This window comes from Schistocerca americana, chromosome 2 (genome assembly GCF_021461395.2).
Source record: "Schistocerca americana isolate TAMUIC-IGC-003095 chromosome 2, iqSchAmer2.1, whole genome shotgun sequence".
Classification (NCBI taxonomy): Eukaryota; Metazoa; Arthropoda; class Insecta; order Orthoptera; family Acrididae; genus Schistocerca; species Schistocerca americana.
Genome location: NC_060120.1, coordinates 615,535,463 through 615,549,521, shown reverse-complemented (window position 1 = coordinate 615,549,521; position 14,059 = coordinate 615,535,463). Strand labels below are relative to the sequence as shown.

General features: G+C 42.9%; 1 protein-coding gene across 1 annotated transcript in view; it reads left to right on the top strand.

Annotated features, from left to right (window-relative positions):
• The first annotated feature begins 5,372 nt into the window (after positions 1-5,372).
• LOC124594252 (myosin-7B) overlaps positions 5,373-14,059 on the top strand; it is a 305,039-nt gene continuing 296,352 nt past the window's right edge. Inside the window, exon 1 of the mRNA XM_047132616.1 lies at positions 5,373-5,473. The gene's annotated coding sequence lies outside the window, so the exon portion shown is untranslated. The remainder of the gene's footprint in view (positions 5,474-14,059) is intronic.

Here is a 14,059-nt window from a genome sequence, read left to right as displayed (position 1 = left end):
ACATTCAGTGGTATATATATGGATATAGTCTGTAAAATATCTTGCGAATAAAGTTAGCAGCATAGAAAATGTAAATTAAAGCGTCATGCTGGATACTGAAGTTTTACTGCGTGAGCAGAGAAAATGTAAGCGACAAATGTTTTGCCTTTCATCGTTTTGTGGTGAGAATCAACGAGAAAAAGTGTCGTAAAGGTTTGAAATTACGTATAAAGTTTGCTGTAAGTCATTAAGTGTTCTCATTCTCAAATACTGGATAATAACAGCCGGGTAATTCGCTCGTCGTGTGTGACTCTGCCGCAAGACACATTATATAGACAGATTCCAACAGTAATATTTGTCTTACTGTGTTAAATCTACTACGTAAGATTATACCTCTTAATTACTACGTTATGACAACATTTTAAATTTTTAAATTAGGTCGCTAACTATATGGAAAATTGAAAATCAAATTTTGTTGCCTAGGAAGCCGCTAGATAGTCAACCTGCAATTGGGACGTGTACTACACTGAGGAGCCAAAGAAACTGGTATAGGCATGAGTGTTCAAATACAGAGATATGTAATATGGCAGAATACGGCGCTGCGGTCAGCAACATCTATATAAGACAAAAAGTGTCTGGTGCAGTTGTTAAAGGATACTGCCGTTACGTGGTGTTATAGTCGGCAAAAGAGCGATGGGCCACGGCAACTCCGAGGTAGCGATTAAATGATGATTTTCACGTACGACCATTTCACGAGTGTACCGTGAATACCAGCAGTCCGGTAAAACATCATATCTTCGACATCGCTGCTGCCGGAAAAAGATCCTGCAAGAACGGGACCAACGACGACTCATGAGAATTGTTCAACGTGACAGAAGTGCAGACCTTCCTCATGTTGCTGCAGATTTCAATGCTGGGCCATCGACAAATGTCAGCGTGCGAGTCATTCAACAAAACAGCATCGATGTGAGCTTTCGGAGCCGAAGGCCTATTTGTGTACTTTTGATGACTGTACGACACGAAGCTTTACGCTTCGTCTCGGCCCGTCAACACCGACATTGGACTATTGATGACTGGAGTCATGTCGCCTGGTCGGATGAGTCTCGTTTCAGATTGTATCGAGCGGGTGGACGTGTACGGGTGTGGAGACAACCTCATGAATCCATGGACCCTGCATGTCAGCAGGGGACTGTTCAAACTGGTGGAGGCTCTGAAATGGTGTGGGGCGTGTGGAGTTGGAGTGATATGGGACACGTGACACTTCCAGATACGACTGTGGCACGTGATACGTACGTAAGCGTCCTGTCTGATCACTTGCATCCATTCATGTCTATTGTGCATTCCGACGGACTTGGGCAATTCCGGCAGGACATTGCGACATCCCACACGTACAGAATTGTTACGGAGTGGCACCAGGATCACTCTTCTGAGTTTAAACGCTTCCACTGGTCACCAAACTCCCCAGACACGAACATTATTAAGCCTATCTGGGATGCCTTGCAATGTGCTGTTCAGAAGAGATCTCTATCCCCTCGTGCTCTTACGGATTTACGGATAACCCTGCAGGATTCATGCTGTCAATTCCCTCCAGCACTACTTCAGACATTAGTCGAGTCCAAGCGATGTCGTGTTGCGCACTTCCGCGTGCTCGCGGGGGCCCTACACGATATTGGGCAAGTGTATCAGTTTCTTTGGCTCTTCAGTGTATGAACCACGCACCGGGTTAGTCGTTTGGTGGTACATATCTCTTTGGAAGAGAGAGTTTGCTTCGTGCAAAAGACAACGAATGGGTCCAAACCTTACTTTCAATCTCTAGTGGATCCATTTGGTGTTGAAAATGAAGACATCAGCAGACAGAAAGCGGAAATTTTAAATTCTGCATTTAAAAACGTATTTTCTCCAGAGGATACTACGGTACCAATTTTGGACTGCCGCACAGACCCACAAAGGAGAGTACCAGTATTAGCAATACCGGTATCTACAGGGTGTTACAAAGAGGTTTCGGCCAAACTTTCAGGAAACATTCCTCACACACAAAGAAAGAAAATATGTTATGTGGACATGTGTCCGGAAACGCTTACTTTCCATGTTAGAGCTCATTTTATTACTTCTCTTCAAATCGCATTAATCATGGAATGGAAACACACACAACAGAACGTACCAGCGTGACTTCAAACACTTTGTTACAGGAAATGTTCAAAATGTCCTCCGTTAGCGAGGATACATGCATCCACCCTCCGTCGTATGGAATCCCTGATGCGCTGATGCAGCCCTGGAGAATGGCGTATTGTATCACAGCCGTCCACAATATGAGCACGAAGGGTATACATTTGGTACCGGGGTTGCGTAGACAAGAGCTTTCAAATGCCCCCATAAATGAAAGTCAAGAGGGTTGAGGTCAGGAGAGCGTGGAGGCCATGGAATTGGTCCGCCTCTACCAATCCATCGTTCACCGAATCTGTTGTTGAGAAGCGTACGAACACTTCGACTGAAATGTGCAGGAGCTCCATCGTGCATGATCCACATGTTGTGTCGTACTTGTAAAGGCACATGTTCTAGCAGCACAGGTAGAGTATCCCGTATGAAATCATGATAACGTGCTCCATTGAGCGTAGGTGGACGAAACTAAAATGAGCTCTAACATGGAAATTAAGCGTTTCCGGACACATGTCCACATAACATCTTCTCTTTATTTGTGTGTGAGGAATGTTTCCTGAAAGTTTGGCCGTACCTTTTTGTAACAACCTGTGTAAGGAAGGCTCTGACGAATTCCAACTATATTTTACATCGAATACCCTGTGAATTAGCTTCTTTCCTAGCTCATACGCTAGTATGCAAAACGTAAGAAGGAAATTAATTTTCACTTGAACTATTACTGCCAAGTACATAGCTCTTTGAAATTTGGACTGTACATAGAAAGAATTGATGGAGTCTATTAAGAAAGTAACTGAAAGAAGTACGCAATGAGATGAACAGAAATGAAATTTTTATACAAAGACAATAATATTTCACTGGTGTCAATGTGATTTAGGATGGCCCCTGGACATTACAAAGGGCGCGACGTGGTTCTTAATGGGGTGTGTCATCACCATGGACAGCAGCGCATGCTCTGCATCGTGCTTCCATGCTGGCCACATGGTTGAGAACGAGTTCTTGTGACAGGGCGTTCCTTTCCTCCGCCAGTGCGGCTGCCAAGAGCTGGATGGCCGTTATTGCAATTGGACGTGCTGTAGAACTTCCTCCCAACGTATCCCGCACGAGCGCGATGGGATTTAAGAAGGAGGAACGGGCAGGCCAACTCGTTCGCCGACTGTCCTCTCGTTCAAGAGCTTCTTCTCTTGCGCTCTTGGATGCGGTCGCGCCCTGTCGTCGATAAAAATGAAGTCAGCGCCGAACGCACCTCTGACAAGACGGACTGGGGAAAGACCTGGAGAGTCATAATAACGTTGATCGGAGAGAGTGCCGTGTTCAGATTGAGGTCAGTACGCCGATACAACATTATCCTTCCCTACAGTATAACACCTGGGCCACCGAACGATCATGTTCGACAATGTTGCTGGGTGCATTAGGGATCTTGCCGTATCAGGGCACCTCCGGCACTCGATGTAGTCGACCTCATGCAAATAACAGATGCAGGCGAATAGGATGGATAGATTCCGTCTTTCCAGGTTTCCGAAAGGGTTTCGACTTCGTATCAAATCGTTGACTTCTACCCATGGTACCAGCGTTTTCCCAAATATGTGGCTGGCTCGAGGAATGTGTGGCTCGAACAAAGGGAAAGAACCGGACAATATCTGATACAACGTTTGTGGTCAAAATCTTGCGCACGTCACATCGTATGGACCTATTCTGTTGAAAGGATCCTAGGTAAATGCAGTGCAGCTATCAAGCGAGTCGCTTTCAAGACGCTAGCGCAACCAGTTCTAGAGTATTTACTGTTTCATTGTTAGGGAGATAGGGTCAAGAAGTGAAGAAAGCGTGACAACAGACATCTAACTGTTTCAAATAGGTCGTGGCAGATCGCTGTCCATTCTAAAGCGAGCCAGTAATGTTCGGGAAATAACCGTGGTAGTCGCTGGAAGAAAGACGGCGCAGTTCTCGTGAGAAGTTGTTGGGTAGTTTTAGAGAACCTGTGTTCTAAAAATACTGTACGTCCTTCATGCTGCCATCATCGTATATCACGTATAGGTATGATGGACTTGAGATAAGAGAGATTAGGGCATGCGCAGAGGCATAAAGACATTTTCCCCTCATTTTATATGCGAATGGAATAGGAAAAAATCGGTAATATTGGTTCTATGTATCCTCCACCAAGCAGTGTACAGCGGGCTACGTGATACAGAGGGAGTCCCAGGAGGAATGGTCAGTATTAAGGAATAAACACGAACGATCATTCGAAGGAGAAGTCAAGTAAACATGGGCTCTAAAATACAGCCCTTAAGATCTATGAGCACTTGTTGAGTAAAATAGGGATGGAAAACACCGGTACCGGTATTTTAGTTCAGAGCTTTATTTGCCTCAAAAAGTTAAAAATGAGACACAACATACTTGCGACAACGTATAAGGAGGAAAAATCCACAGTGTCCGCTGAAAATATAACCATAGTTTTACTGACATGCATAAACTTGGGATAATAACTGAATCCTTTGTTTTGTGGTTGCTTCAGAGCAAAAAATTTATACCATCCAAAAGTGACGATTCAGATAAGTCATTAATTTGTGACATTTCGTTCTCGTTGTTGCCACAAGCTTCTCTTACAACTTCGCCATCTTTGCCGGAGACAATGAGACGGATTTCTGTCACAGTCTCAACACCATATTGATCGAGATCTCATCCTCTTTCACCTTCATTAGAATTTTTCAATCTTTGTCCAGAGTTAGATTTATTACTACAATAATAGCAATAAAAACCGAGAATCGGTTATTTCAGAAATCAGTTATTTTGAGAGGTTTTAACAGATTAGAGACGAAAGAACCGCTTGACCGAAGATTGGTTGTTTCAGCTATAACCGCTATTCCTACAGCAGAAGAGATGTGTTGCAGAGTAGCGAAGATGAAGAAGTGCTCATAGCTCTTAAGGTGTGCATTTTAGAACCCACTTTTACTAGACTATTTTGCTTCGAATTATCGTTCCTGTCTATTCCTGAACACTGACCAATCTGTACATGCAAATGTAGACATAGATCTGCTTCGATCGGGCTGTTTGCGATATCGCCGTATTAAAAGAGCATTTTGCTCAACGCCTGTAGCTTTTCCTGCTGTCGAGGGTTGAGGGAGACGATGCTCCATCTACAAAAACGCGCCCCGTAAGGACGCAGGGTGAGCGTTGACAGAGCGCTCTGGTGGCGTACGTCGGAAGCGGCGGAACGACGGCAGCGGCGGCGGTGGCGACCAGGGCCGAGGCAGACGTCTGTCGGCGGCCGGCGAAGGCGGGTGGAGCTCAGCAGCCGACACTCCCACGGTTCCGAGTTCGAGACCTCGCGACGGCACGCCAGGTACGTGCGCGCGCGGCCTGCCGCCTAGCTCCGCCCCACCTCACAGCACACGCCGGAGCCTCCCGACTGCCAAACACGCACTATCCTATCATTGTAGAGCTGATGTTCTTGCAACTATTCAATAAGAACAACGACTTAGGCCCCATGAACTCAAGCTACTTGACATTAACATTCGGAGTGTGTTCGCCGCAGGAGCCTCTTAGTACGGTTGGGACCGGTAAAAATACCACAGCATGTGGTAGCTGTATACTGTCATTAACGACTGTCGAGATTTACAATGAAATGGAAACACCTAAACTGAAACGGTCCGTCTGTAGTAGTTTCATGCATGGCAACACTAGCACATCACCAATAATAAAATAAGACAGGAGATACGATATTTCGGGTGTACAAAATAAAGACATTGTAAATTATATTGGCCATGTAGACTGCCTATATTTCTAATGTTATGAGCAGTTTCAGTTTCATCAAATCATCTTCGAATACAAAGTGTCATCTACTAGAGTAATCTATCAATTTCTATAGGAAGTGTCTAAGTATGCGTCAGTGTAGCGTGTTGGAAGCGGAATGTCGACTACAAGAGTAACCCGCCAATTTCTATGAGCAGTATGTGTGCAAAGACGTAGCCGACAAAATAAGATCTGAAGATGGTTCGATTGAAATAAAATGGGCAGTAATATTAGAAATATATGCAATCTAGACGGACGCTACAAGTTTTTGCACAAGTACTGGTTGGCGTTTCCTCCACAAAACAAAAAAATATGTTAAATTTTGTAAAAAAAAGTTTCATTATGGTGTATCTCTGATGTATGTAACAACCTAACCCTATCCAACCGACGAACAATCTGAGGGGATCAAGACCCGTTGAGATTCAAGGTTCTGGACAGCAAGGGTCTCATTATTGTGTCCGAACTGAAGGAAGGAGGGCTACATAACTAAGATTTCACCCCTTCCTGAGTGTCACTTTCTTGCTTTCCTGCGGATTTAGGTATAGAATAATTTGAATAATGAACTGACCATTCAGAACCACTCAGCAAAATCTGTATCTACAGTCAGGCAGTATATTACCCATGGTTTGCACGAGACAGTCGTCCATGGTATGGAAACTATAGACTTGGTGTCGAATATTTTCGGGAATTTTACGGATTTAAAAGCCTGTGTGTATTTCTGAGTTTGACAGAAAACGGGGAACAGGAGTAGGAACACGTAGTAATTTATTCTGGATTACTCCCATCTTCTAGAAGCTGGTGTTTGCAACTAACAACCAAATTTCAGACTCGTGATATTGGAAAAATAAATACTTCTTGAGGATTTTCAGTTTAATCTAGAAGTTGAGTGTATTTTCTTTAATCAGTGGACAGATTTGGTATTGTACCGGGTTCCTTTGTTCCAGACGTATTCGTTATGTTTTCCGAATGTTGACTCTGAAACCTTGTATTTTGTAAAAGTTAGTTGACTTGTAAGCACCTCATTATCAGACGAGACAACACGCTCGAGTGCTAGGGGTTAAGACCTTTGGAATGAGTTGCAGTCAAAGGAACAGCTGAAAAATTAAGGAGATATCGTATCGTGCCTCTTGCTGCTTGTTGCACTAGTAGCTGGGACAAAGAATTAGGAGCTATGCAAAAGGACAACGGCTCGACTAGATAGCGGACACACTTTATTTGTGGAAAAGAGCAAACATGTGCATATTCGTAACACAAACTTAATTTAATCTATTAATTTATTCTTCTGCTACAAATACAAAGCGGCTGCGCTACACCAGAGTTTTTGATGTTTTTTAAATGATGTACAATTCAAACTATACCCCTGTTTGGCCCATCTCTTATCACACGTGAGTATTATAAGACAATCCGGAACTCAGTATCTATTGTCTGTCAGTGACGTTCTCAGATACACGAACATTATATTCAACCAGGAGTTCCATTTTGTTATCTATACAGTGTAACGGTTTTCCTAGCTTTTAGTGTTTAATATAGGAAGTTGTTGATACTACATTAAGTAAATTGAAAAATTAAATTTTTTCGATGTTAGTAAACCCGAGAAGCTGATCAGAATTTTTTTCTATAGTTCTAATTCCGAACGAGTAACACCTCAGGGATTTCTGTTATCCTTCAAGTACATTATTGCGCTTTTTGACAATGCATTGATAAATATTACCGCACTGGAAACATTTTTTCCTGCTTTTTTCCCTTTTCAAACACCCTTATTTGAAACCTAATACCGAGCTGTGTGGCTTTGTGTTCGAGAGACTGGATTCGCTAGGGGGATGAGCAGGGTTCAAATCTCTGTGCACGTTTAAATCTTCTGTTGTTTCCCTACACTGATCAGTGCAAAAGTCGTGAGAGCTGCTTTGAAAACAACGGGGTGAATTTCCGTCCCTATCCTTGTATTAGAACATACTAGCATACTGCACAATTTTTTTTGTTTTTCTTTAATCTAATTTGTATATTGTTCTCAAACTACAATGTCTGCTAAATTTTGCACGCTAATTAAAGCCGCCAGAAGCGTGGAACTTTTCAGATTTTATTTCTGACCAAAAAGCGATTCCGGTCGCTGGAGCCGGCAGTATTTGTTAATCTTGCCCTTTGACTCCTTGTGGTGATACTTCCACAGAAACTTGCTTCTCGTAACAGATATTTCCCTAGAAGCACATTACGAATGTAATTTAACGAAATTTTCAAAAGCACTGAAAAACGTAGTTTTTTTTTATTTCTGACCGATAAGTCAAATATCAGTTTTCATAGACGTAGCTTTAAAAATGTTTTAGCAGTACCCCTTTAATAATGATTTATTTTCAAAAAACAATTTATCCCAGTATTTTATCCTCTTAGTAGTTAAATTTCCAAAAATGCTGATTTAGGTTTTCCGTGATTTCCTTAAATCGCTCCAGGCAAATCCCGGGTTGGTTCCTTTGAAAGGGCACGGCCGATTTCCTTACCCTTCCTTCCCTAATCCTATGAGACCGATGACTTCGCTGTCTGATCTCCTCCCCCAAATAACCCAACCCCCCAATAATGCTGAAGCAGATATTGTTTTATTTTTGACCGAGAAGCCAAATACCAATTTTCGTAGTTCTAGCTTCAAAATTGCCTGAATAGCGACACATTTTCAAAAAACTGTTCATCCCGTACTTCACCCTCTTAGAGGCGTAATTTCGAACAATCCCTTCTTAAACGATGCCTATAGTATAAGATAAACATCCCTCCAAATTTTAAGTTTCTGTCCTTAGCGGTTTGGGCTGGGCGATGATGTGTCAGTGTATCAGTCGAGCTCTATTTAACCCCCTTAGGGATTGAATTCCCAAAAACACTGAAAGACGTAATTTTTTGTTTCTATCCGAGAAGCTAGAATCAAATTTTCATAGATGTAGTTTTAAAAATGCTTTAATAGTACTTTAACAATAATTTATTTTTTAAAAAATTCACCCACTATTTCACCCCCATGGGGGTTAAATTTCCAAAAATGACTGAGAAATCAAATATCAGTTTTCGTAGTTCTAGCTTCAAAATTGCCTTAACAGCGACATACTTTCAAAAAAACTTTTTCCCCTTTTTCGCCCCCTCAGGGATGGAATTTCGAAATATTCCGTCTTAAACGGTGCCTTTAGTATAACATCAACACCATTTCCAAATTTAAAGTTTCTGTCCTCAGCTGTTTCGCCTGGGCGATGGTGAGTATGCCAGCCAGGACATTTTCTTTTATATTTAGATGTCCTCTGTCTTTAATTATTTCTTCCTAGACGGACGTTAAATTTTAATCTTTCTTCTTCCCTCGTCGCCTGAAACAGGTTTTACTTAACCACAACATTGGTTCGTTTCTCAAAGATCTCTTCTTCACCTTGTGCATCTAACACGAAAACGTTGGAAAAGTGACGAAGAATAACACTTCTACAGTACGTAAGTATTCGTTTGGAAACCAAATTGTACCATTTCAGAGGAGCTGCAGACAACTGATTACCCTTGTTGTGTATTCCTGAGAAAATAGCCAGTAACCAGAAGTCCACTAAGTGATAAAGCCTCCAGCACACTCATGCGAGCTGAATAATATACAAAAGCCAAGAATATTTCTCGATACGGTAACTTATTTTGATAGTGAAGCAGATCTGGGTGTAATATAGCTTTCTATAGAGAACATTGCAAACGGGAAGTCATTTCAGATTGCAACAGGATGTGCAAAGGAAAAGAACCTAGCCTTTAGCGAGAATTCGTGCTTGTATTCTCGTGAGCAGATTTAGGAAGAACATGGGAACATGTAACACAATTCGAACTTCGCACTTTCGTACCGTGATCAGTGCGTCGCCTCCGAGATGCATCATTCTGTCGTGAAGAAATTACCTAAGGTGGTGCAGAGCGGAAGGAGCGGCAGTGATGAAGAACTTACCTGAGGTGGTGCAGAGCGGAAGGAGAGGCAGTGAGGTGATAAAGAGAGAGTGTAATTTATCGTTATAGTGTGATATTTGATACAGAGAGCTGGCGAGACAGCGTTTCAAGGCAGTCTGTAACAGGTAGGGAGGAGACATAGCACTGACCTTCCTGTTCAGACGATGTCCTTCCGGCGTGAAATTGTTGAAGACGATGAATTATTCCCCTTCAGACAGATGCTTCTTATTTAACGATGAACTAAATCTGCAAACAATCGCTCTAAATGGATAAAATATTTTGAGAAAGGGGTACTTCCCATATGGATCATGTAGAAATAGACCTTCAAAAGTCTGTGAGTTTGTCTCAAAAAAGCGAAATTAATGTTTTATCGTAGAATAGAAGTGAAAAGTAAGTGCAAAACAAAACATAACAAAGCTGAGCATTTTCACTTGATGCACAGCCTATCTTTTAGAGTGGCAGAATGAAATTACTCAACGATTGATTGCACCATAACCCCACAAACTAGTTTTCGTGGCTTGATAATGCATAGCCAGCAATATCTTGTTGGTGGGAAAAATTCGTTTCCATATTTCACTAGCAATGGGAATATGGGAATACAGATGGCGATGTGCAGTTTCTGCTCCCCAGAAAGTGTCACACTGTCTCGCGATGAGTTCCACGTCTCCCCACAGTTTCCACATGGAATGAACCTACAACATAGTGATGCCTATACTCGTGCCTCGAAGGAGGACGTCGAGCTCAGAGGTCCCATTACTCCTAGTTAGTCAGTTTTCGTGATCCCTGGATCATATTCGTAATATCTTGGTATGATGTGGAATGTGACAGCTGATATACAAAAATAGCACACGCTCACGGTGGGTATGTGTACTTGTTGACCATTAAAAACAGTGGTTTGTACTTCTGTTGGTACTTCTAATCTACATTTAAACCGATTAACTGTGATCAAGTCATACATCTAAAAATACATACATATTGCAAAAACGTATGTATGTATGTGTTTATATTCCACATCTCCTACTTAATCACTGGACCGATTTCAACCCAACTTGCTCCACATATTCCTTACTGCCAGGCAACAATTGCTGGACGAAGCCGAGGGGTGGGGGGAGGGGGGAGAGGGGTAAGGATTATTTTCTGAATATGACGTTATAAACAATGAGGCGCGTGAAAAACAGCGCCATCATTAGTGATGTTTAAATTGATTACTTCTTTGGTATTAACTCCATTCACAATATATTTCTCAGACAGTATCCATTTATGCCGCTGAATTTACCTATGCAATATATCATTGTATGACACATTGTTCAAGAGATATGATGTCATAAAAACTGAGATGTGTGAAAAAATGCCCGATCATGCTGAAGTTTAATAAAGATTTATTCTTTACTTCTGAGACACTCCTACAGTCGAGAAAACTTAAGGAAAACCCCTCTCAGCTGGCAGCGCTTTTGACAGCTTTCAACCGCGAAGCGCAAACGGCCGTTTGCAGGGTGTTACAAAAAGGTACGGCCAAACTTTCGGGAAACATTCCTCACACACAAATAAAGAAAAGATGTTATGTGGACATGTGTCCGGAAACGCTTAATTTCCATGTTAGAGCTCATTTTAGTTTCTTCAGTATGTACTGTACTACCTCGATTCACCGCCATGATTTCATACGGGATACTCTACCTGTGCTGCTAGAACATGTTCCTTTACAGGTACGACACAACATGTGGTTCATCCACGATGGAGCTCGTGCACATTTCAGTCGAAATGTACGTACGCTTCTCAACAACAGATTCGGTGACCGATGGATTGGTAGAGGCGGACCAATTCCATGGCCTCCACGCTCTCCTGACCTCAACCCTCTTGACTTTCATTTGTGGGGGCATTTGAAAGCTCTTGTCTACGCAACCCCGGTAGCAAATGTAGAGACTCTTCGTTTTCATATTGTGGACGGCTGTGATACAATACGCCATTCTCCAGGGCTGCATCAGCGCATCAGGAATTCCATGCGACGGAGGGTGGATGCATGTATCCTCGCTAACGGAGGACATTTTGAACATTTCCTGTAACAAAGTGTTTGAAGTCACGCTGGTACGTTCTGTTGCTGTGTGTTTCCATTCCATGATTAATGTGATTTGAAGAGAAGTAATAAAATGAGCTCTAACATGGAAAGTACGCGTTTCCGGAGACATGTCCGCATAACATATTTTCTTTCTTTGTGTGTGAGGAATGTTTCCTGAAAGTTTGGCCGTACCTTTTTGTAACACCCTGTATACAACTATGAAGAGGAGTTGCCATGGGCACGTTTACAAAAAATGGTTCAAATGGCTCTGAGCACTATGGGACTCAACTGCTGAGGTCATTAGTCCCCTAGAACTTAGAACTAGTTAAACCTAACTAACCTAAGGACATTACACACATTCATGCCCGAGGCAGGATTCGAACCTGCGACCGTAGCGGTCTCGCGGTTCCAGACTGCAGCGCCAGAACCGCGCGTCCACTTCGGCCGGCGACACGTTTACAAACTCGAGTTGTACACACGAGAAACAGCTGTGCACATGATACAGAAACTGTCCGGGATCACATCTAGTTTAATGCATAATTTCAAAGATGTTTCCACGAATACACGAAGATGAAATTTTTTCGATATTACACTACAAATACATTTCATTTTTTTCTCGTTTCTAGTAGAAATATGCCAAATGAATACGCGGGCAATGCCAACTTTGTCGGCTAGTCTTATATAATGTTCAAAAATACAATGCACAACAAAATTAAAGGATAACTTATCGAAACCTCGTATGTGCCTCCAAGTGCGACGTATGCTTGAAATTTGGTTCAAAGGTGGCTACCACCTTCGTCTGTAACGGTACAAGAGAATGGCGGTCTGCGACGTTACCCTCGCGCTCAGCGACTCTTCAGACAGCAAGGTGTCGACACATACTCAAAAGTTCCAGTCACATCGGCATCAAATATCACCACAATTCTGTCCAATTACATAATGGATGTGCCACACTATGGGAAGGTCGTCATACGCTCTCTTAACCATATTTAACCCCTTCTTGTGACGGCTCTGCAATGGAAGTCACAACGGCGGCACTAGCATGGAAATCATGCCGAATTTTTATGTATGGCCGAGGAGAACGTTTCGGACACACCGCCGCTCATAACCGACATGAGAATCCCTCAGGAGGTGGCATAAAAGACATCAATGAAACAACCCCTTCGCATGGGGCGTTGATTCCTGCCATTTTGCATCCCCCGGACGATTCAACCTTACTCAAAGGACATTGTGAGGTTGCAACCCCATTGAACATGATCTGACCCTAGAACCGCAATTTTTAGTATGATGTATAGCGTTGAACCACTAGAGGTTGTTCAAAACGATTCGACCAACTTTGAATATGATCCGATGAAGTAAAGGATGTTTATGCTTTTTCAGCCCCTGTTTCGCACACTCGTGTGGCGTAATGATGGAGGACCTCAATTTTGACACCTTTGTTGAGAATGTTAATGATGTACCTGTCGAAGACTTCGACACCTATTCAGCTGAGTGGTGCCTCGCTGCTGCTCTAGTGCCTGAGAGCAGACAACCTGTGCGGAACCCCTTAGGTCGAGTTGCCTGCCGCCAGGCGCTACAGCAGCAACGGAAAACCTCTCCGCTGAATGGTTGTACATTCCGCACAGACACATTTTTAAAGTGCTCAACAAATTTGCACGGGTGGCACCGAGGGTTTTGCCAAGTTGGAGGGGGGGGGGATCTTAGAAGGACCTTTTTCCGATTTATTCACGTACACGTCAATGTTGCACTCCTCTGTTGCTTCGGATCACGTTCAAATTTCGTCGAATGGTTCTTAATAGTCTCTTCTGGTTCCACGCTGTACACCAAAGCAACAACTGCGGTTGCTCTACAGTCCAAATGGGTGCGACAACGTTCACTGCGGTTGTAGCCCATGATATCCTTGTAGAAGGGTTAAATTGTCCAGCGTCGAGTCAAGGCCCCAAGTGGAAGGGCAATTTCATTCACGCCGTTTTTGCCACCTCCTTACAACTTTTCGTGTCGATTCGGAGCGGCATTGTGTCTGTAACGTTTTCCGCGGCCACCCGTAAGAAAACCGCTTGATTTGAACGCTGGGTGTCGCGGTTCTGCTCTCCATAGCCGGTGCGTGATAAAAAGTGGTGAAATGTGGGTAAGAGTGAGAGTGACGACATT